This window comes from Canis lupus, chromosome 12, assembly GCF_048164855.1.
Source record: "Canis lupus baileyi chromosome 12, mCanLup2.hap1, whole genome shotgun sequence".
Taxonomy (NCBI): domain Eukaryota; kingdom Metazoa; phylum Chordata; class Mammalia; order Carnivora; family Canidae; genus Canis; species Canis lupus.
In genome coordinates this window covers 59,692,555-59,718,308 of record NC_132849.1, presented here as the reverse complement: position 1 = coordinate 59,718,308, position 25,754 = coordinate 59,692,555, and the positions used below count along the sequence as shown (strand labels likewise).

The 25,754-nt window shown below is 41.3% G+C and overlaps 1 long non-coding RNA gene across 1 annotated transcript in view; it reads right to left on the bottom strand.

Annotated features, from left to right (window-relative positions):
* LOC140601795 (uncharacterized) overlaps positions 1–24,701 on the bottom strand; it is a 35,223-nt gene extending 10,522 nt beyond the window's left edge. The window contains exons 1-2 of the long non-coding RNA XR_012004896.1: positions 23,248–24,701; positions 22,508–22,665 (exon numbers count right to left, since the gene is read on the bottom strand). This is a non-coding gene — a long non-coding RNA (uncharacterized lncRNA). The remainder of the gene's footprint in view (positions 1–22,507; positions 22,666–23,247) is intronic.
* Positions 24,702–25,754: the final 1,053 nt, after the last annotated feature.

The window sequence follows — 25,754 nt, the reverse complement described above, 5'->3', positions numbered from 1 at the left end:
CAAAACAACAAACAAAACTTCTTGAAAATCACATTTCACATAAAATGTATTTATTTCTGCAGTAGCATTAGCAATAAACAAAGCAAAACTTCCTAGTTCTCTAATTCTGAAGCTATTTTAGCCTTTCATTTATTCCTAATAACAATCCACATGTCATGGAAGGAAGAGAAATTTCCCAGGAGGATTAGGAAACCCTTTTATTTCTGGGACCTATGACTCTTAAAATTACGATACAAAATGTAATGCAGGGCAGATAACAAAAGCTTCCATCGCTGTGAGGCTGTTCTTTTTCCAAGTCCTACCACAGTATATTATAAACAGTCTGTATAAACGAAGTGATGCTATCCTGTCTTGTTGCCACAACAATTAGTTAAAAAGTGAAAGATTCAGTCAATTCAACATACAACAAATACTTTGTGGATGCCCCTCCACCTGGCAAAGTCAAAGTACAAAGATGCGCAAGCAGGAGCCCACCAGATGGGCTCAGGGCCAGTTTGCTAGCATAGCACCATTTATGCCTATGAATTTGTAAAAATCATTAGTATTTCCTGTAGAGGGTGGATATTGTTCCCTAAGGACGAGAACAAATTAAGTAGTTGCAAGAAGATGCATATCTTGACGCAACAAGCAAAATTCCTCTAGCCTGCTCTCTCTGGTTCACAGGTAACAACCCAAGTCAGACAGACCTCAAAACCTTGACCTGTGTATGTTTTCTTTTTCATTCTTGAGAAATGTTATACTCATTGCAAAGTGTGTGATAGAAAATATCACAAATATGTCCCAACAGGGTCTGACCCAAAACCCCTGTGGTCCCTGTCTGTGACAGCTAAGGTGGCAGTCCTGCCCTCTTATCTCTGCATCTGTTTTAACTCAACGTCAGCTGGAAGGAAGGAAATTAGTACAAGGAGAGGGAACAATGCACACACTGTAATTTTTACAATACAGCAACAGTAATATTGTGACAAACAGTTCAACAGTGTAATTCAGCGCCTCCAAACACTCAAGTACACCAGAGAACAAGGTCTGTATTTCAAGAGCTAACAAATGATTTAGGGCATGTGGGGCCTTGAACACCCTATAGGCACTCAACAATTATGTGCTGAATGAACAAACAAAAGAATGAACGAATGTGTGAATGAATGAAAGCAGATAGTATCTGCGAGAATCCAGGGGATTTTTTTCTGATATAATTTTTCAACAAAGCTCTTTGTAATACCTGTTTGAGCTATTTTATGAGGTTTTTTTTTTTTTAAATCAACTATCTTTTATTTCAAATCATGAGCCATAAAAAAAAATCTTCAATGGATCACTGGAAACAAGATAGCAATAGGGTCTTTTATCAGGAGATGCCTTTTTTTTTTTTTTTAAGATTCTTTGTCTTTATTCATGAGAGACACAGAGAGAGAGGCAGAGACACAGGCAGAGGGAGAAGCAGGCCCCATGCAGGAAGCCCGATGTGGGAATGGATCCCAGGACCCCAGGATCACGACCTGAGCTGAAGGCAGTCGCTCAACCACTGAGTCACCCAGGTGTCCCAGGGGAACCCCTTTAAAAGCCAAATTACCTTTCCCCAAATGCATTCAATCCAAGAAAATGGAATAAAGCATTTATAATCGTGTTGGAAGATTTCAAATTTAAATGCAAGCATGTTCCGGGGGAAAAAAGTATACCGCTAAACCACCCACCTTTTACATATTTTGTTTCCAGTGCAACACAGCCCGGTGAACACAGCATTTAATGGGAGTTATTCTAGTTTATGAAAAATATAAAGTCAGGAATTCCTTGCACTTTAAAATTCTTCCTTCTTAAAGTAGGGAAAATTAAATAGCGAGAGCTAAAGCAAGCTGTGTAAAAGCAGGTGATCTCTACCCAAACTCTGAGTACGTTTTCCAGGATCATTTAAAGCATTTGAATATTAACTCCTCCTATCAAATGATTTAAAGGTAAGACAAGATAAACTAGATGCAGCACCAGAATCAAACAGAATAAAAATAACAAAACGCATGGAAAAGCTCTTCCAGACAGATGGAAAGGTGCTTTTTAGATATATGTGAAATTTGGGTGCTTGTTAATTTTATCTAAAACAAGGTGAGTATCTGAGCACACTTCCTTAAAAAACATGTATATTGAGGGACACCCCAAGTCAAGATAACACCGGCCTTCTTTAGATAGAAAACATTCTCGAATGCCAAGTCTTTTGCAACCACTGCCACACTAACACAGCCTGGCACTCATACTTCATACTACAGTTTTCTAGAAAATGCCTTAAACCACATTAAAACACGAACACATAAATCAGAGCTAGAATAACTCCTCCAGCAGCACCAGTAACATTTCAAAAATCCCAAATTCCTTACATCATCTTAGACATAATGAATTCATTTGAGGTATTAAGGTCTTCGCAGATCCCAACTGCCTGTGGGCAAAAAAGAGATTTCTTCCTAACCTTAAAATCATTATGTAAAGTTTTCTCTCTTTTTATTTAAAAGTGTGTTACATTCATCATAAGAATAATACACGCTCGTGTGGAAAAATGATTGAGAAATGGCAAAAAGAAAAAGAAGAAAAATCACTCTTGGTACTTTGGCTCTTTCCTTTTAAAAACCCCATTGGGCTATTCTGCATAGAATTTGGGATTTAGTTTCTTTCAACTTAACATTACACCTTCAGCAAGCATCATGACATTCAATGCTCTCTGAGGATATAAATGACATTTTATCTAACTCTTCCCCTATTCCTGAACACTTAGGCCCAATCTTTGGAGAAGATAAGTAACACTGGTAACTGTAATAGAAATTTTGTTATACTATTAAATTAAAAGCCCAACATATAACTAGACGGAATTTAATTGGAACTTAATCTAGTTGATTTTAGGCATTTAGCAAGATAATTATAAATGCTGAATCTACCCATTCTATTTATTATTATTCAAAATCTTAATAAGCATGACTTTTTAAAAAGATTTCATTTATTTATTCATGAGAGACACAGGCAGAGGGAGAAGCAGGATCCCTGCAGGGAGCCCAATGTGGGACTTGATCCCAGGACCCCAGGATCATGACCTGAGCCGAAGGCAGACGCTCAACCACTGAGCCACCCAGGCATCCCCTTAATAATCATGATGTTTAATGCTTTCATGATGTCGCTGATCAACATGCTAGAAAGTACAGAGCCAAGAATGGACCCCATGTTATTTCACCAGGGATTTTGCTCAGATTTATTTTAGTACATTAATCAATGTGTTTAAAATCCACCTATTTTAACACCGCACTCAAACTTTTCCTTTTATACATGAGAATTTAATATTTTCACCAAAAGTTTACTGAAAGCTACATAGTAACATGAAAATCACATGTGCAGTTTGCTAATCTAACAGCGCTATCGCAAAGAAAGACTTATACATAATACATAGAAGAAATGTATATGAATTCCTAAGGATCACTTTTTATTCATACATATTCATTTATAAGCCATATAACATCAGTCAAGATAGACTGCTTTACAGCTTCAGTTAAAACAACAAATAAAAAAAGGTTAAGACCAAAAGAACACTGGCTCAGCAAAGGCCATTTTAGTTCCTCTTCAGGATGGCAGTCCTCCTCGGGTTACCTCATAATTCGAGAATATTTCACTCTGGTGGCACTTCCATGCCAACATGTCCTTCTGCCCTGAGTAGCAAGGAGGATTGGACTCCATGCTGTCCCCCCTCAAGTACGTGTGACAACCCAGAACAGACGCACACCACCTCACCCTGAAAGGCCACAACTGAACTGGAAGCCTCCGCCTAATTGTCGGGAGAACTAGATATCGGTGAGAACTTTTCATGCCTTGCACATCCATCTTGTAGAACATGTCAGGAAACATTGCCTCTCCCTGTCTATAGATACTGGGATTTCCCTTTCCCCGCTCAGTAAAGAAGTCAGCTCCCCTGCTCTGGCATGTTCTCAGCTACATGGTCACTCAAAATCCTCCCAAAGATAGTCTAAGCTTTGTGATATTGTATCAACCTTGATTAATAAATCAAATCCTGAAGACCAGGAGCCAGTTAATCAGTTGGGTTTTATCTGAGTTGCATAGCAATGGATGTCTTAGGAGGAGGCCTATCAGAATGGAATTTAAATCCCAGTTCTGCATCACAGTGGATGAATTATGTTGGAGAGTGTGCCCCTCTGTCAGATAGAAACAGAATCAAGGTCATCTCACACTATAAAATGAAAATAGTTATCGATTCCCTTGGAAGCATCCTTCCCTCCTCTGCGATTCGCTTACACGCTCTTCTCTCTGGACCGCAGAGTTCCTCAAGGAGTGATAATAACAATACGCCTCATCACAATAGCAAACACTCATGTTGGACCATTATTCCATGGCAGGCCCTGTTCTGAGTGTACAGTAGACATGACTCATTTGATCTTCCCATTGGCACCTTGAAGTAAGTCCTACTGTTTGCCCCATTTCGTATGAGGAAACTAAAGTATGAGAAAGTAGAAGACCCTACCCCAAATTACACCACAGGTAGTGGAGACGAAACCCACACCACAGCACTGTAGCTCCAGACCTAAGCCTCCTCAGTGGCTCCCTTGCATTGCATTGTGATGCTTCAGGTCAGTCATTGAGAACTCTCGGAAGGGTCATGATTGCCACTGACTGGTGCAGCTCTTGCCCAAGACCGTGATTTGTGAGGCCCAAAGTGGGGACCTGAACTTGGTGCTGAACACAACTCCACAGCCACGGGTGTTTCCCATCTGTCAAGCTGTTCTTGGCTTTACCATCATAAGACCTGCAAACCACATTCCCTTTTGCCAGTAGGAACAATTGGTATCTTCTCACACAAACACACTTTTCACTGAATTTCACTCTCTTGCATTTTTATAAGGAGCCTGTAATCCCCAGGTGATTGTTTCCTTGGGCCATGCAAATACTTCCTACTGCCTTGACTTTGCTTTGAAGACCTTTGTCTGCTTTGGGGTTTCAGCTCTCCTCTGGGAAGCCATCTAATTCAGACCCTCTCCCCTACAGAAAGTAGAGTCCCTGAAAGCTGACACTCAGATTTCCTGTTACTCCGGGGCATTCTGTGTTCTCTGAGTGCTCATTTGCCCTTGAGATGTCCTAGGGGGCTTAGTGTGAGCTCAGGGAACCAAAGCCTCCCTGTCCCCAGGTGGGATCTACCCTTGGCAGCATGTTTTGCTGGGAGGTTGAGGGGGAATCACCCTGTTCCTCTTCTCTCTGAGCATCTGGACAGTGGGCCTGAACAGAGCCAACAGCACAGGAAACAATCTCCATGGGAGACAAAACCTCAAGGCAGCCCCATGTCAGTGGGAGATGACTGCAAGTCCGGGCTAATGTAAGACTTTGACGAGCATCTCATTAACTGGTTGACTTTCAACCCAGGTTTTACCTAATATGTCTTCTTCCCTGTAGAAATGCAAAGCGATTGCCATCACTGGCAAATCAGCTTTTGATGAAATATGCAAGATAGCTAGAAGCTAAGCTGTATAATTGAATTCATGACTATTTGCTACAGGACCATAATTTAATGGGAGCATTATAATTTGCTAAACACCATTACAGTGGTATCAGATCCTATTAATCAAAAAATGGTGTATGAAGTCATTTTTTTTTTACTAGTCATGGTAGTCTGTTATTGGTGCTTACCTCCAGAGTAGAATAGATGCTACCTTTTCAGCTTCCATATTCAAATACCCTAAAAATAAGTCAAATTTGAGGACTTTCAAATTTCTAAATTCTAGTATCCTCAAATTGAAGCCTAATTCTTAAATGTCTCCTTTAAAATATCACATTCAGTACATAAATAGCAGCTCACAAAGGAGCTCCTATTTTTATAAGTCAATAGACATAAAACTTATGTATTGAGGTTCAACTATGTGCTCATTGTACAGGGATGGATGCACTGTGTATGTGTGTGTGTGTGTGTGTGTGTGTGCAGAAGGGAAATGAGAGAGAGGGGTTGAGTGTGTTTGTTCTAAATGGAACAATGGGCCTGCAGTGAAAGTATTATTATCTCTATCTTAGAGGTGAGATAACTGGAGTTCAGAGTGGTCCAAGGTCATCCAGTTAGATCGGGGGTGGGGGGGAAGCCAAGATGGGAGCCCCGCTCCCTCTAACTCTGGACCTGCCTATTCTGGTTTTATCTGCTCAGGCTACCATAACAAAATACCATAGATGGGAGGCTTGAACAACAGATATTTTTTCTCTCAGTTCTGGAAGCTGGGAAGATGAGGATCAAGGTGCTGGCAGACTTGATACTTAGAGCCCCCTTCCCAGCATGCAGACTGTGGTCTTCCTGCTATGTCCTCATATGGTGGACAGAGAAAACTCCCATGTCTCCTCTTCTTCCTATGAGGATACTAATCCCCATCCTGGGTGCTCTGCCCTCATGACTACATTTTAACCTAATTACTCCCCAAAGGCTCACCTCGTAACACCATCACATTGAGGGTCAGGGCTCTAACCTGTGAACTGTTGGGGGGGGGTCACAGACATTTGGGTCATAACAAACCACTTCTGTGGGTCTCCCGATGTAGAGAAGACATCTAGTATCTCTCAAGACACGACATGAACCCACTCTAATGGATGACTTCCTGCCAACACCTTTAATCAAATGACTGAAATGGTGGAAGTCCACACACGAAAAATGGGAAAGCAGCCACAGGCAGCTGGGCATCTTGTCCCTCTAAGCATCTAGGCTGGGGTGAATTTCCATATCTTCCATTCCAAGGGAGGAGTTCTAAAGCTTCTACAGGAGAGCCACTTAACCACGAGAAGAACTCAGTATCTCTGGCTGTTAATATTTACACAGTGATGTACTCTTTTAAAACAGAACTACTGAGATTTCACATTCCAGAGTTCATTTTAAGCATTTTAGAATTCATTTGAGCATCCTAGATATCTGCTCCTTGTCTGTATTTCCGTGGGAATCTGCTTCCAGGGCATGTTTTAGAGGGATGCTCTCCTCTTTTCCTATGACTGTCAAGCTTTCCTGCAACTTTCTCCCACGTCCCTTCCTGACAGGACTCGGCCTTGAAGAAGTGCAGGCCACATGCCTGGGGGCAGGGATAACATCTTCTGAATAGTGCCAATCTCAACACAGATGCAGCCTGAGAAACACACATGGTGTGTTTGAGGCACCATGGGAACATACAGGATTCCCAAGCCACCTCACTTGTTATTAAGATAGGGTCCAAAAAGAAAAATGGATTGACATTATCAGTAAAATTATACAGTGCCCCTACTCCAAAAAACAGAAATTACATATCAGGCTGAAAAGTCCTCTCTGTTATTTCTGGAAGACTTCAGGGGGCCTCTATGAGCCTTTAAACGAGTCTTGTTGCCATTTACCTTACCAACCATTGTCCCCCTGCCCAGCACCAAGCAGCCTTCACGTAAAGTTAATGAGATCTGCCTAGAAAACATGTTAGGCCCCAGAGTCACCGAGTCTATCACAAACCAAGGCCCCAGGCATCAGGTGCCACAGGATGTACACAGGACTCAGTTTCAGCATCAGGACCCAGCATTTTCCCCAGTGAAGAAACAGGCAACTTCCTCCCCTTAGCCAAGAAAGGGTCTGTGTTTCCCTTTCAGCATCTTCCACCCCACATGCCATTTCCCAAGGCCTTCTAGCATTCACAGATATTCCCTTCTTGCCACACTGCTCCCATCTCTTATCTCTGAAGCACATCACAAAATGTACACATGCATCATTACTCACCCACCCTTATCCCTTGTCCTTCTTGCCTCATGACTCACAGAGCAGCCAGTGTGCCTTGTCTTCCAGAAACCACCCCTGCGGGTCTGTTATCTCTGTTCCACCATGTCTACCACCCTCAGCTCTGAGCGATGCCTCCTGGGTCTGGGTCTCCCCCACTGACTTTGCAACAGGCTCTAGAGGCAGCTGGCACCTCAGGGGTCCCACACCAGGATTGGGAGGAAGTCCCTCTCACCCCAAGCCACACTTTTTTCAATGTGCCTCCAGAACAGAGCTGCTTGGTCCCTGAGGTGGCCCTGACTACACAGTCTTCTTACTGCATAGCCCAGAAAAGGCTATCAGGCCGTCACACCACATAACTTTTCACATCGGCAACATGCTGTCCTCTCTTCTCCCTTGTACAGTTTCTGCCTTACAAAGACCATTCTAGAAACTCTGTGTAGCATGAAAGAGGACCAGCATAACTAGTAAAGGGAAATTACAAAGACATGGGTCCGGGTGATGCTGTAGAAATGAAGATGAAGGACAGAGGCAAAATGCATTTTAAGGAAGCATACACTTGATACAGTTCTTGGCCTTGCTCTTGACTCTATACCAACAGCCAAGTTGCTAATTTTTATGTCCTTAAATTTCTCATCTGTGGCATGATGAGGCTGGACTCAGATGACTCTCAGAACCCATGTAATCCTGACAGCCTATGACCCTGAACCCTCAAGATAATGCATTTAGAACAGATACAAAATGAAGTCATGATGAGGGTGGGTGGGGTGTAAATAATTTTATGTATCAACAATCACATCTCATGAAGGATGTTAACACTGCTGATGAAGGGTGCGACTGGCCACATTCAAAGACACAAAACTAGGGGAGGGATTGTATTCAGATAAGAATTTAATATTAAACTTGAATCAAGATAAAGACTCAAGTATAAATAAGAATTTAGTATGTGAAAAAAGTGACACTTTACATCAAAAAAGAAGAATTCCTTAACCAGTAAATGATGTCAGAAGAGTTACTTGGAAAGTGAGAGAGGAAAGCAGTCTTTAGCTCGTCTCTTACTTCAAAATGTTTGCAATAGGCTCACAGATTTAAAAACATAAAAATAAGACAACAAAAGAAATGCACTAGAAGAAAATGTGATATTTTATAACCTTTAGGTAGAGAAGGATTTTCTAAATAAGCCTGAATAATAAATACACATAAAGGAAAAATTACATATTCAACTTCAAATACAGGTTTTATGTATATAAATATTTTTGTACAGCAGGATAAAACAACAAACACTTTAAGACGAATGGCAAACTAGAAAAACTGTTTTCAAGGCATATGTTAACAATTGAAGAGCCACCATCTGCACTACACAGAGACCTAGGCTTCCCAGTCAGACAACCCCAGGACGGACCCACTCACAGTATATTTTCTGTGAAGGTGGGAAAGATGCCCCCTGGAGTTTTGCAATGTATAAGTCTAAAAACAATGAAAAATAATTTCTCTCCAGAAAGCAGTATCTTTGGAATATGTTTGGCAAGAAAGAGGAGGCTAATCTCTGGACAAAGCATGAATGGGCCATAGTGCAGTGATAGAGCCAATGAGCTGTACATGAGAAATGCACAGGAATCTAGAGGAGGAGGCTGAAGCCAAGAGAGATGAAGACCTTGAGGAAAAAGGGCTCAGCAACATATCAGAATGCTTGAACTCTAATAGAAGAGTTAACCAGGGAAAATCTCCCAGTGTTGAAACTGCCAGATGGCTGTTGAGAAGAAGGACATCTAAGGTATGGTTTTAAATTGCTTGCTGGGCTCTAGTTTGAGTTGCTATTGCTCTAGTATAAACCCCCACTTTATTCTTCCCAAGTTGGGGAGAGTTGGCTGCAGCCCGTCACTGAGTCAGTGGTGCTCCAGGAGCCCAAATGCTGAGAGTGTTCTCCGCCTACTTGGGAAGTGCAGAAAAAGACCAGTGCACACAGAAGGTGAAGGAAACGTGGGTGGTGAGAATTGAGGGGAAACAGGAGCCCAGAGCAAGAAGTGACCATGGGAAATGTAAGCCTTCCAGCCCAAACTCAAGATTCTCATAGACACTGTGGGGAATCAGCAAAAGGGATATAAAGGCCAAACCCATGTAAATCTCAAAGGACACGATGACTCGTAGTAAATTGGAAAAGTTATAAACATAGAAGGGCAGATACCCAATTTTCATATGAACCACATAAATAACAACAAAAAATCAAATGAAAGATTTTATTTATTTATTTATTTATTTATTTATTTATGAGAGAGAGGCAGAGACATAGACAGAGGGAGAAGCAAGTTCCCTGCAGGGAGCCCAATGTGGGACTCGAGCCCAGGACCTCGGGATCATGACCTGAGTGAAAGGCAGATGCTCAACCACTGAGCCACCCAGACATTTCCAAAAAATCAAATTAAAGCAAAGATCGTCTTAGCTAATATTACTGTCAAAGTCCAGGTGTGTTTTGGGAAGAGTGCATATCCTCATCAGCTACAGTGGAAAGATCTTGTCATACATGGGGCATTTAGTAGGAAGTTGAGGAAGATAAGAGCTTAGTAGTGGGACCACACTAACCCCAGACTAAAGTCTGCTTGTATTCACCTTTAAAAAGCTCTAAAACAAGCCTCAAGTACTTTTGTTTTCTGGAAGATGGAGGAGACATGCTCTTCCCTATTTCTCCCACTGTGCAACACCAAAACCCTGATTATTATACATGAAACAAGCATAAGAGGACTCTGAAGAGTGGAGAGAAGAATGTAGACTAGTTATGGACTTTGGGACCAAAAAACCAACACCAGAGGGAGATCCCTGGGTTCTCCTATTGCCTCATACATCCCAGACTCAGAGCTGAAGAAGTTGGCAGTACATAAATGCTAATATGTATGGACAAGGGCCTCCAAAAAGTCTGTTGTCTCTAGGCAGAGGTCCAGGCAAGAGGCAGCCTGGAAAGATCGAACACTTTGAGACACAAGCTACTCTATTCCAGCTAAAGACCACGGAAAAAATTGCTGTCCAACAAAGGCCAAGTTGGGGGCACCAGATGTCCATCCTTGCAAGCTGTAATCAGGTACCCACAAACCCTCACCGGAGTAGTGTTGGCAAGGAGACTAAGGAGCCAGGAGGCTCAACACACCAGGTGGTGAGCCTAGACTTCCACCCTACCCAAGAGTAACTAGATGCCCCTCCCATCACCATAGGGGCAGCACCAAAGGGGACGCAGAATATTGACAGCAGTTCTACCAGTGCACAGTGGTAAAGAAGCCACCAGCCCATGGTGTCCAATGAGGCCAAAAGAGGAGCAGCAATGAGGCATTCCTAACACCCTCTTCCTGGATGCTAACAGTAAAGAGCTAGAAACCCCACCCACACTCAGCAGGAATGAGAAGCCCCTCCCCCACCCATATGTCATAAGAGGCTGAATGAGGAACCTGGATTTCTATCCTCCCCCTCCTCACAGGAATGAGGTGGTGTCATCCCCTTCCCCTGGAGGAACAGTGTTAGAAGAAGCCAGATAAAACAGAAGGTTTAGAAAGATCCAAGATCTCAAAATATAATATTTAAAATGTCTAGGTTTCTATCAAAAATGATTCACCACACTAAGAAACAGGAAGATCTCTGAGTGAGGGGGAAAAAGTCAAAAGACTCTAACACCAAGATGACAGAGAAATTAGAATTATCTAACAAAGATTTTAAAGCAACCGTCATGAAAATGCTTCAAAAAGCAGTTATGAACATGCTTGAAATGAATTTAAAAATAGAAAGCCTCAGCAAAGAAACAGAAGATATAAAAAGGAACAAGTGGAAATATTTTAGCTAAAAAAATACAATAACCAAAATAAAAAATTCAATGGATGGGCTCAATCACAGAACAGAGGGGAAAGAGGAAATGAAATCAGTGAACTCAAAGTGGGAATAATAGAAACTATCAAACCTGAACAAGAGAGAAGACAGACTAAGAAAGTGAGTGGACATAATTGCAGAAGCCTAAGGGATGGGGTCCCTTAACATTCATGTTGTCATAAACAAAACGGACCAAAGACCTTAACAGACACTTTGCCAAAGAAGATACACAGATGGCACCTAAGCCTATAAAAAGATGTTCCACATCACATATCATCAAGGAAATGCAAATTATACAATGATGAAATACCACTACACACCTATGGGACTGGTCTAAACCTAGACTGCTGACAACACCACATGCTGGTGAGGATGTGGAGCAATAGGAACTCTCATTCACTGTTGGTGGGTCAGGACAGCCAATTTGCAAGACGGTTATGTATTTTGACTGATGAATGTGTAAAGAAGATGTGGTATAGATGTATAATGGAATAGTACTTCAAACAGAATGAAATCTTGCCATTTCAACAACATGGATGGAGCTACAGTGTATTATGCTAAGTGAGAAAAGTCAGTCAGAGAAAGACAAATACCATATGATCTCACTCATATGTGGAATTTAAGAAACAAAACAGATGAGTATAGGGGAAGGGGAGAAAGAAAAAAAGGAGACAGGAAAACTAGCCAGAAGAGACTCTTAATGATAGAAAACAAATAGGGCTGGTGGAGGGAAGTGGGTGCGGGATGGGCTAGATGGGGGCTGGGTATTAAGGAAGGTAGTTGTGATGATGAGTACTGGGTGTTGTATATAAGTGATGGATCACTAAGTTCTATACCTGAAACCAACATTACACTATACATTAACTACCTAAAACTTAAATTAAAAAAATATTTAAATTAAAAAAAAAACTAAACTAAACCTAGTCTTACTCGTGATCCAGCAATCATACTCCTTAGTGTTTACACAAAGGAATGGGAAAATTCTGTCCACATAAAAACCTACACATAGATATTTCTGGCAACTTAATTTATAATTACCAAAACTTGGAAGAAACCATGATGTCCTTAGTGGGTAAATAAACAAATTGTGGTACATACCAAACAATGGAATATTATTCAGTGCTAAAAACCAATGAACTACCAAGTCATGAAAAGATATGGAGGAACTTTAAGTGCATGTTACTAACTGAAAAAGCCTACTTGAAGAGACTACATACCATTTGATTCCAACTAGATGACATTTTGAGGAAAATTATGGAGACAGTAAGATGGTGGGGGTTGAGAGAAATGAATAGGCTGAGCTCAGAGGATTTTTTGGAGAGTAAAAATACTCTGTATAACATTAAAATGACTTATAGATGTCATCATGAGTCATTAGTCCAAGCACAGAATGCACAACACTGAGAATGAACACTAAGGCAAACTATAGACTTGAGTGACTATGACATGTCAATGTAGGTTCACCCATGGGAAAAGATGCATCAGCATGCGAATGTTCTTGAAAATGGGGGAGGATATATATATATATATCGGGACAGTGGATATAGAGAAATCTCTGTACCTTCTTCTCAATTTTGTTGTGAACCTTTAACTACTCTAAAAATAGTTTTTAAAACAAAGAATGAAGTAGGAGGTATCAGTCTTCAATGTGTAAAATAAACTGTGGCACACCCATGCCATGAAATACTACTCAGCAATAAAAGAAATAAATGATTGGGACATCTTAATTATGAAATTAAGAAAGTATTTCTTCAAAAAGAAGGAAAATAATATCACATGAAAAATTAGATATACAAGATAGAATGAAGAGTGCTAAGAGTGGTAAATAAGTAGATGGCTATAAAAATACATTCTAATTATTTTTTAACATACAAAAAGATGTGACTTTTTAAAGTAATAATAAGAATAACAATTAGAATAAAAATGTATTTTGTGTTTTGTGGCATATAATAAAAGTAGAAAGTATGAAAATAATGCCACAAAGGAAAAGAAGTGTAATTGGAAGTACACTTTAATAGAATTCTTACACTAAAACTACATGGTAAAACATTATTTGAATATGGACTACGATACATTAAAATTATATAATATTAACTGCAGCAGCAGTTACTAGAAAACAAAATGAGAGGAACAACTATTAATCCAACAGTAAAGATAAAATAGAACCATTAGAAAATTCAATGAGTCCACAAAAGGCAGCAAGCAAGAAAACAACAAGATGGTAAAATAGCAAAGGAATGGATTTAATCTGAAACATGTCTATTATTACAATAAATGTAGGTAGACAAAACTTCCCAATAAAAGGTAAAGATTGTTAGATTGGATTAAAGGGTGAAAAAAGATGTAATTATATTCTGTAATAATCTAAATAATATAAATAACATATATAAACAAAGATTAAGAGTAAAAGGATAAAAAAGTACAAATTCCAACAGTAATTAAGGGAAATATGGGGCAGCTATATGAATATCAAATTAGTACTTCAAAATAAAGACTATTATCCAAGATGCATAGGTACACACAGTAACAATAGACTACAAAAATCCTAAAGGTATAGGGGCATAATAAAAATGCTTCAATATGCATGAAACAAACTTACAAAATTGGGAGAAATAGACAAACATACAATCATAGTTTGAGATTTCAACAACTCGTTTCAGTAACTGATAGAGCGATTTAAAAAAAATCATTAAGGATATAGAAGGCCTGACCAAAACCATCAACCAAACTGACCTAATGGATATTCATAGGACACTCCACTTAACAATATGCTCTTGAGGCACACACGGAACTTTCAAAAGATAAATCATATGATGAGCCATAAAATAAGTCTTAAGAATTTTAAGAGAACTAAAATCATACAAAGTAACTTCTCTAACCACAGTGGAATTAGTCCAGAAATCAGTCCTAGAAAGATATCTGGAGCATTCCCAAATACTTGGAAATCTCATTACATACTTACAAATAACCTAGGAGTCAAAAAAGAAATTATAGAGAAATCAGGAAACACTTTGAACTGAATGAAAATTGAAAACCGACATGTTAGAAATTCACCATTGCGCTTTCAGCCAAAGCGATGTTTAAAGAAAACTTTGTAGCATTAAATGCTTATTTAGAAGTCCTAAATCAAATCCATCATCTCATTTCCTACCTCAAGAAACTAGAAGAACAAATTTAACTCAAATGACAAGAGGAAATGATGTTTTAAAGCAGAAATCTGTAATATTGAAAAAAAAGAAGAAATTAAAAAATCAGTGGAACTATAAAACTGGTTCATGAAAACATCAGTAAAACTGATAAATCTCTAGCCAGAATGACCAGAACATAGAGAACATGTGGAATATCAATACTACAGACAAAAATACAGACCACACTGTAGATTTTCTTTCTACATCTGGAAAATGGGGGTGGGGGATCCTAGGTTGCTCAGTGGTTGAGCATCCACCTTTGGCTCAGGGCATGATCCCGGGGTCCTGGGATCGAGTCCTGCATCGGCCTCCCTGCAGGAAGCCTGCTTCTCCCCCTGCCTGTGTCTCTGCTTGTCTGTCTGTTGTCTCCCATGAATAAATAAATAAAATCTTAAAAAAAAGAAAAAGAAAATAAAGAAATATTGTAAATAACTTCACAATAAATTCAACAATATAGATGACATTGAAAGAATTTCTTGAAAGATAAAAATTATCAGCACTGAAATGAGAGGAGAAAGAATACTCAAGATTCATTTTGATAAAGTCCTCCATTTGAAGTCTACAAATTATAGATGAAATCAAATTTACAGCTGAAAAATTTTCCCACAAATGAAATCCCAGCTTCAGACAGCTTTGTTGGTGAATTCTAACAAACATGCAAGGAAAAAACTATATCCATTGTGCACAAACTCTTTCCTAACAAAAAAAGGGCACATCCTGACTCATTTTAGGAGGCCAGCATCACTGTGATTCCACCCCAGATGAAGGCGTTACAAAATACTACACACCGATGTTCCTCATGAACATAAACACAAAGAAGGCCCCCTTTCCATGCAATTTCCCAAAGCTTTCTCAAAATTAGCCACATCTTAGCTGTGCTTACAACTTTCTACCTTTATTATGAACTCCTAAGTAGCAATTCCCTGCCTGTGTCAGAGATCTACAGGATAGTTGCCCAAGTCTTGCACATGGGGGTCCCTAGTAAACAGGGTCCCTGTCGCTCTTTCGATGCAAAGCCAAAGTCAAGTTACACCTGGCGATCATCTCCTTTGCTACCTTTTTTGGGGGGGTGGGAAGGTCTAATTTTCATATTTTATTAAGCGGATCTAAATTTCACCATTAAATACGGAGACTTACAGTAGGATTTCTGAAATGTAAAGCTAAAACAAATGATGTTAAGGGTGGACAACATTGGGACCCCTGGGGGGCTCAGTGGTTGAGCGTCTGCCTTCAGCCCGGGGTGTGATCCTGGAGTCCCAGGATCAAGTCCCATATCAGGATTCCTCCATGGAGCCTGCCTCTACCTCTGCCTGTGTCTTGGCCTCTCTCTGTGTGTCTCCCATGAATCAATAAATACAATTTAAAAAAAAAAAAAAAGGATGGACAACATTAAACAGTGACCCTTGGCGGTGGTAAATTCATGATTTACACATGTAGAGGCAGGGACTGGAACATAGATGTAAAACTTTGGGTGGGAATTAGAGGAATAACTTGGTCAGGACTGAAAGGAGGTCACTTGGTTTCAAGATAGACTGCGGGGTTTGGGCTGGGGGCCAACCCGACTGAGGGAGCAAGGACAGCCTGGCTGGAGGGGAGGAAGCCAGCTGGAGGCTGCAGCTCAAGTCCAGGGTGTAGACCCAAGGGTGGTCAGCACATTCCTCAGAAGTCCTCACTTCCCAATGAAATGCCGAGGACGTGGTCCTCAGAGTCCTTGACTGCCAACACATACACACACGCGCATACACACACACACACACACACACACACACACACACACACACAGTCTATCTTCTAACAATGGTTCCCAAAAACTGGTTTTTGCATTTGGAAGATGGAATGCATTGCTTCGCTAGTCTAGCATATTTGTCACCAAAAAGCAATGAAATTTTTGCTCTGTCACTTTGTGTTCAGTACCCTCAGCCTTCAAGTCCACTTGCCTTCACTTCAGCATTGATTTTCACATTTCAAGAATGCATGCTTCCATATTGTTTTTACACACGGGCTTCTGCTTCAAGCCAGTCCTTCCAGATCCGATCCTCTGAATGACCTCTCCCTAAAACCTGACTGGTCATAGGATGGAGGTTTTCATTAGACGGAAGTACAATATTCTGAACTCTGAGACCTGATGGCATTGCCCTATAACCAGGAACACATCCCTAAAAACTCAGTTTCTTCCCTGGGGGGGAGACATGGAGTTAATATTTATCTTAAAGGCCCAATAAGAGATCAAATGGGGGAGGGGATGTACATGAAGATAATTGTGTGAATGGTAAAGCGGTGTGCCAATGCCAGAAGCATTGAACTGTATTGTAGAATGGAGTGTAGTGAGGACACATGGAGCCGGGTTGAATAATCTCTGGGAATAAGGGCGTGGTGATAATGGTTCTAGGCTTCACGTCTTGACTTTGACATACACGTGCTAAATGACCTCCAGCAAGTGACTTATTCTTGGTCTCAGTCTTCTCATCATGAAATGGAGATAAAAATAGAATCTATAGCTTAGGGCTACTATGTGGATTAAACAGGTTAATTTATAAAGCACTTAAAAAGTGACTGACATACATTATTAGATTATAGTAGATGGAGAGCTGTGGACTGTTAACCCGGAACTACGGATTGTGGTGCATTTATGAAGGATCTTGATAAAAAGCGTAACTTAACAGAGAGCTGCTAAGAAATGGGGATGAAGGGGGGAGGCCATTGACAAATTAGGAGGCCTAATGTGTTAGGAGGACATTAAACCAATGACAACCCAAAGTGTAATGAGAGAGTCTTGAGAGGGAGAGGCACTTAGGGACCTGTGGCCCAGGTCTGGGGGTTCAGGCCTTATGCAGAGGGGGAGATAAGGGGAAGGCAGAGAAAAAGGAGTGCTAACACAAAATCCATAGAGCAGATACAAAATCCTTTGCTTCATGGCAGTAAATCATTCACCCCCAAAGACTGGAATGAGCCCAATGGCAATAACTGGTTGCAGAACATTACTGTAATGGTCCCGATTTTCCTCAAATTCACGTTTTCCATTGTCCAAGGGAAACACCCCCATCTTTAATTTTTAAAATGACTTTTCCAAATCAAAACGACCTCCTTTGTAATTGCTAGCCTTGCCCCTTCCGGGGTAGTTTCAGCGGTTCGCTTACCTGACCCTCGTATTGGACCACGAAAGAAGGATAAGATAAGGATGCCTGCTCCCACAGCGTCATTGTGAAAACACTGTGACCTGACACACGAGCGGTTCTCACACACGTCTTACACAAGAAGGTATCCAGTACTAGACCTTAGTCTCGCACATCGCCTGAATCACGCTGAAACGGTAGGAGATGGCAGGGGAGGTGAAGGCCCAACGGGGCGTTCCACAGGCTGGGTGCTCCAACTTCTGAGAAGGTGCCCGGATGCTCCTGCCAAAAGCTCTTTCTACTTGGTGTAACACCTACGTCGAGCTCTACCGATCCACAACCTTGCTACACCACACTGAACGACAACCCACATTTGACTTACTGATTAAGGATTTATACCTGAATTGGTTTCACTAGAGGTCTTGCAAGACCAGCATAGATTCCGTGATAGAATTTTACTAAACTGAATTTTTACTAAAATGACCTGTTGCTGTCTAAGAATCTAGTTGTTTCTCCCATGCACTTCCAGCTAAAAAAATAGCTTGCTTCTCAGGTTTATTTTTTGCACCATAATGTATTCATCTTCTTTTCATAGTGTTTCAATAATTTAATTTTTTTTCTTGTAGGGTTTTTTTCAAGTTTTCTTCTTGTCTTCCAAACTTACTTTGAAGTTTTTTTTTCCCCTCCTACCCTTGCTCCCATCTTGTTATTTTCATTTTTATAACTACAAATTTCAAGAAACATTGTAACCCCTTATATCCCAGGGCCATGCTCATCTCAGAAATATCATCTTGGAAATAAATCCCACTTCTTAAATATCACAGCTGGAAACTGACCTGGGATCCTGTCCTGGGCAGTCATGGCTTCTTCCCCTAAGACTTGCTCAGTCTACTCACTTCTCTTAGAATTAACACAGCCCCACTTTTCAAGGGTCTGTGATGTTTGAGAAATTATTCTAGACATTACGGAACAATTGCAAAAATCTCAGAATGTTGGAGATGGATAGAAATTAAAGGACTGCTTCATTCCACCTTGTTATCTTACAGACAGGAAAACTTGAGCCATAAAGAACCAATACAAAAAAAGGGATGGTGTTAAAGCTACCATCCTCTTGTTATTTCACCCAGGAGCAAGACACACGCTTTTGAACAAAGCGCCGGAGATTTTCGTGTACACACAATCCCCGGAAGGACATTTGGATTCAAGATGATCTGGGTATTTTGTTCTTGCAAGGTGAAGGGAAACATTCAGGGAACATGGCCCAGTTTAGGAGGCACAGGTGCCTTCCCAGGTGAACTTTCCCTGCCGCTGCACACTGCTCCTGACCACAAACACTGGTCTATGTATTGGTAGTGGAGATGGTTTAATTCCACAGGCACTTAAATGCATCCTGCTTCTCTACAGGTGTACCTTGTGCTTCTGTTTCCATAAAGTATCTGAAACCTCTGGGTTCCTAATGAGTCTCTAGCAATAAAGGAAAAAAAAACTACAGATCTTGACCTTGTAGTTCCATCCTGTTGTTTCTTCTACTTCCCTTCTTCCAGTGGCTTCTTTCTTTGTTCTGATATTTCCACTATTAATGCTATCCTTCTTCTTGGGATTTTACAAGTAGGAATCCTTTGAGGGCTGGGAAAAAGTTGGAATTCCTCCATGGAGAATTTGCACTCTTTCTACTAGCTGCCCCAGGACAGTATCACTCAGAGATCATTCCAATTTGAATGTCTATGTTGAGTTCTTGGGAACCACCCAGAGGGAGGAAATTTCAGCTACAAACTCAACTGAGGCCTGTTCCTTTTTTTTTTTTTTTTTAATCCTACCTAGCTTACCCCATGAGCCCTCTTTTCCTCTTATTCAGATCCAAGACTGGTATGTGAATGTGTGGAAAGGTTTATTTTTTTGTTTCACCCTTAACATTTGAATGCATGTCCTTTTAGGTCCCCGATTTATGAGAGAAGGCCTTCCTACTATACGACCCATCTTGGGGGACCCAGGTCTCCTATTTCTAGTGCCCCATGCTGTTAAATGAAAACTCAAATCCACCAGCTTTGGAGATACCCTGGGGGAAAGTTCATCTGTAGGATTTGACTTAAGTTTTTTTTTTTTTTTTTGCTTTTCTCCCTCATTTTTCTAGCCTAAAAAAATAGCTTATTTTTCTACCAACTCATTAGTGCATTTAAAATGTTTTCTTTAGGAGCACCTGTGTGGCTCAGTCAATTAGGCATCTGACTCTTGGTTTTGGCTCAGGTCATGATCCCAGGGTCCTGAGACTGAGCTCCACATGAGGCTCCTAACTCAGCAGAGAATCTGCTTCTCCCTTTCCCTCTGCTCCTTCCCCTGCTCTCGCTCTCAAACAAATATATAAATAAATAAATAATAAATAAATAAATAAATAAATAAATAAATAAATAAAACTTTTTTTAAAAAGACATTTCCTTTAATATATTTAGTTAGAATATTTAGAAAAAGAGAGTCAATCTGGGTACCTAGCTCATCATTTTTATCAGAAAAATCTGAAATAATCATTTTCATGTTACTTATTTCCTAGTATTCTTCTATTTCAGAGTTCGGTTTCTATTTTTTCCCATTTCTGAGTTATAGGGGGATTTATTTTACATCAGATTATTCTATCAGTTATCATATAATTGCAATAATAGAGAACTCCAGTGCCTTACACAGAGATAGGGGATGTTTGGCCCTTCCAGAGGCAGCCCCTCCCGTCTTCTTCAGCAGAGGTGAGCCCTAGCATGCAGGGACTCAGCACTCACCTTAGCACCGTCAAGTGACAACACTAGAACAAGTCCTTTATTCAAGGAAAACAATACATGGATGGAAACCCTCCTCCTCGGGGATTTTGGGCAAGAGTGAGTTTTATAGAGAATTAAGAGAGACAAGCAGAAATAGGCATGACTGGCAAGGAGGTCAGGGCTTTCCTGAGAAGTCTAGCAGGTCCTACCCTCTAGGGCCAAGTAAGCCAGCGGAAGCTGCTGGACGGTTGGGATTGGTGTTCGCTAGGTGTCTCTGACAGTGAGGTGGCCCCATACCAGCAGGCTGACTCAGCCTTAGATCTGTGATGTGGGCCATGAGTGGTGTCCATTTTGTGGGTCTTGATAAACAAAGTAACTATATAGGCCTTTTTCCTTGTGTTTTTTCATCTTCCCTCCAGGTGTCACATCTGCTTTCCAAGCAGGGAGCAGGAAGAAAATAAAAGTGGAAAACAAGGGGTAGCTCTGTATCTGCAAACCAAGGGTTTTCCAGAACCCTGGGCTTATACCTGACCTGCCAGATGTGTCACGTGGTGGCCCTGGCCCAAATGCATTCTGTGTGATTGTTTGCAGTGGGGGCACTGCCCCCCATACACACCTGGAGTCCCACTGATAAACCAAAGGGCCAAGGAATCCAGGCAAGGTCACCCGCTGTGTGTGCCCCGGGGCTCACTGCTGGCTTCTACAGCCTTGTCATCCGATAAGGCCTGAACTCCTGCTACTTTCAGAAACTCGTTTTTTGTTTTTAGTTTTTTGTTTTTTTTGTGGCTCATCACAGGATCAATCAATACGTACCCGCTGTTTTGTCTCTTATGATTATCATTTGATTTTCTATGTGTTTCCTTGTTTTCACTTATTTGATAGGTCACGATCTAGGAAAGCTAAAGGACTGTTTACTCATTCCTTTGTGTTTTCATTTTGCTTCCTTCTTACTTCCTTCTTTTTTTAATGATTTTTTTTTTCACATTTGGTGCATGAATATTCAGGATAGATCTTCACTGTGGATTGTAAGCTTCATCATTATATTGCATTTCTCTTTGTTTAAGAGTTTTTGCTTTGGGTGAAATCTGGCTAGACACGGATTTAACAGCTCTGCTTTATTTTTATTTGCATTTCCTTGGTACATCACCATCGCTTCCATTAAAGTTATCCTTTCTACATTATCTACATTATCTCCCTTCCACCCTCTGTCTCCTCCCAAACCCCCTCCTCTCTCCTCTTTCCCTCACTCCCACTCCCAACATCCTCCCTCCTCCTTCACATCCTCCCTCCTTTCTCCCTCTCTTCTCCCTCCCATCCACCCATCCAACCTCCCCCTCCTCCCTTCTCCTCCATCCTCCACCCCATCCTAACTCCCCCTTCTTCCCTCCGCCTCCATCCTCCCTTGCTCTCCCAATCTCCTCCTCCTCCTCCTTCCCATCTTACCTTCTCCTTCCCCTTCATCCTCCAGCTTATTATCTTGCAGCTATTTTTTTTTTTCCAGAAGGACTACTGAGGACCATATTCCCTGAATTCCTGAATGCCTAAGAAGACCTGTCTGTTGTCTTTCTACCTGATAGCTGCTGGTTTGCCGATAAAATGTTAAGTCACATTTTCGTCTCTAAGAACTTAGTACACACTGTCCCACTACCTTTCACATTTGAGTGCTATAGAAAGGTTTAGGGATATCATGCCCCTTTCCCTCCAAGAGATAAGCTGATTTTCCCAAATGTGCCAGAGAATTTTCTCTGTTAACTTTAATAACTTTTTTACTGAATTTGTTTTTCCTGGGACATGTTACACTCCTTGAATCTGTGGATTCTAATCCTTTTAAAAAAATCAGAAGGAGGAAGAGCCCTCCTAAATGTCAGCAAGACACCCATTGGGGTTTCCTACCTGTTTTGGAGGACTCATCCCTCCATCCATGATGCTTCAGGTTTGTGGAGATGTACTCCCTCACTCGGTGTCCCTCCTTGCCCTGAAGATTACCCCGTCTTTGGGCACTTACATCCTCAAAGAGTTTTTAATGCTGTGGGGAAGTGTTTTTGGCAAAACTGCAAATGATCAAAAGGATACAAAATCACACAATTAGAAATGGGCAGAAATTATCAAAATAGTAATGACAGTTATTATTTCTAAATAGCAGAATTATGGATGATTGTCATTTTTTATATTTTTAAATTTCCTACAAAAGCTACATAATTACGTGTATACCCAGAGAAATACAATGCATAAAAAAAAAAAAAAAAAAAAAGGATGCAGCCTCTTGTCTCAACCAAGTTCTAGATATTTTTTACCAAATCCAGGCCTAAGTTCCTCTCTGGCTCTTGAACAGACAAACTCCACGCCCTCAGTGCCTATCTTATCAAATGAGCTATCCTGCTACCACCAGGTGACCGCAGAGCTCTTCTACAAAGTCATGAAGTAAGGAATATAACATGTTTTGAACTTGCTGTGGGGGAAGGATCACACCGTCGTTCTGAGAATCCTGTTCATCCCTATCTTGTCTTTTCCCTTTGGCTTAAACCTCTGAAATAAAATTTTCTCATTAGAGCACTATGAACGGTGCTAGAAATCTACTTCTAGGGAACACTAGAAGAGCCCCCCCACCCCACTCCCTGCTTGCTTTGTCTCACCTGTCCCAGGGGAGGAGAAGCAAAGGGACTGAAGAAGCCTATGGCCCTAAGCAGTTCAGAGACAGGAACACAACACTGAGGCCAGGGCTCCCGGAGCACCGGGCGGGCGGAGGTTGGGAATCCACAGTGGCCATGGGACAGGAGTCCCTTCCAAGGTAAGGCCTCATGCAGCTCCTGCATCACGACAAAGCAAGGACATGGGAGATGACAGAAATCGGAGTAATCTATGAACTAAACTGATTGCCCAAGTATGTAAATGTGCCTAAAATGCCACTGTCATGAGGCATAACACACGCACGCACACACACGTGCCCACATTTGGCAGGAATGCAGGGTTTTGCTCTAAGTCAGGGAAACTCCTTTAACGGGCAGACGTTCTGTACACGCCTCGGGCTGGCTGAGGCCCAGCAGGGCCAGTGAGGTGACCGAGACGCCCCCCTGGGTTCTCAGCATTGTGTCCACCGCCTGTGTTCTTCAACGTGCAATCTGCCATGATTTACCTGCAATAATAAGACATCTTTAAACATTATTTTCAGCAATTTTCCTTATAACCACCCCACCCCACCCACCTATTGCCCTTCAGCACAAACCAGCAGACCACAGAGCGTGGCCAAAGGCGAAGATCACTTCTAAATTATCCCTGAAGGTTTTTAGAAGGCCTGTGTGTAAACAAAAGAGACAGTGAAAATGTTCAGATGACTGTCAATGGCGCGGATTCCAACTGCTGGATCACTTCCTGGATTTTCTGTGCAAAAAACGTCAAGTCGAAAATGAGAACTACTGTTTACAGATGGGGGGGGGACAACTTTCAAAATGCACCTTGTGTCATTAGATTAATTTGCTATGCACCTCAGGGCAATTATATTAGTGGCAAAGCTATTCTTGCAACCCCGTCCCCTAGCAGGCACTGTAATTAGAGGAGCCCACATCCCCACAGACACAACCTCTGCAGACTGGAAGGCAGGGCCCATTACGTTTGCCCCGAGCACCTCTGACGCTCTTTCTCTCTCTCTCTCTCTCGCTCTCTCTCTCTGCTGAGAAAGAGGCAAATGTGCACTCTGAAAATTAACACAGCCAGAAAGGAAACATCCCACAGGGTGAATCAATACCCAGCAAAGGATAATGGGATTCCTGTTCAGGCAGCTGTGTCCTGCCCCCTCCCATTAGCACCTGTCAGCGAGAGCAGTCAGGGCCGGTCAATGGGCAACTCGCCTCACAGCTCAATTCTCAGGATGATCATTAGCTCCAGCGACTCCGAGGCACCCCATGCTGCCAAATAGTGTCCTTTTCTCCTTAAATGCAGACAAACAATGACTTCTCCTCTAACAGCTGGCACAGACCTTGTTAATCTCTCTTGTTTCACTTCTGTTTTGCCCTTTGCACAGTGTGTAAGAACAGATCGGCGGGAAGGTAGAAATTAGGTTATTCAAGTTAATTTCGGGACACGCTCTACTCAGAGGCTCAGAACCCATCTAAGTTGGCATGCATCACTTAGAGGTAATCACAGGATGGAAATAATGCCCCACTGACCGTGTCAGCTGGTAAATGATCAATATCCTCTTGGGAGATTTTTAATAAACATTTGCTAAGAAGACGAATGAATGATCCCACATGACTGAAAATCCCTCTGTCCCTGTCCCTCTGTTTCTGCCCCTCCCTCCCTCTTTTCTTTCCTCCTTTCCTTCTTTCTCCCAGTTTTTCCATCCTCCTCTCACTGCAAAATACAAGTGGGTAGCCACCTCAAGGGAACCTGGGCACTGAAGTCAATCTTGAAGAGGAAGAAGAAGAGGAAAAACAACAGGCCTACAGGTCAAGCTGCTTCAGAAATACCTGCATGTTACAGGGCCAGGGATTCCGACCTCTTCCAGGAATGTATAATGTGCTAAGATTCTCACCCAGATATTTTATAATCTATCCAAGAGAATCGCGAAGGTATGTCTAGACCAATTCGGTAGAGGCGATCCAGTGTTTTCATTTTTGTCTTTTTTAACTGACTGCTTTCCTATCAGCATTGTGTGTGTGTGGACTTACAGTTAGGCACATCTTATTCTTTGGGAAGATCGGGTCAGTTCACAACTGAGAGGAAATCAGCGAAATTGCAGAATGTATTAACAATGATTATTTCACTACGCTCCCCTTCATATATTCACTCATTCATTCACAAATATTTATTGAGCACCTATGGAATGTCAAATGCTTCTACACAAAAAGAGATCTCACAGATTAGCTGGGGGAATTTACTGGGGAAGAGAATAGATGAGTAAGGTAGGTATTTTCACCAAATATGATCATTTCTAAAGAACTCTGGAGACCGGAGACCAAAAATCCTCAAATCTTCTATTGACAAACAATGTAGATGAAGCTTGAACCTCAACACCTCGCCACAATGAAAGGTTCTGCCTCTGGAGCATCTAGAAAAATTGTCTTTCTCCATTTCTTATTGAAAGGTAATCCACATTCATTCTAGAAAGTATAAATTTTTAAAAAAATTAAAAAATTAAAAAAAT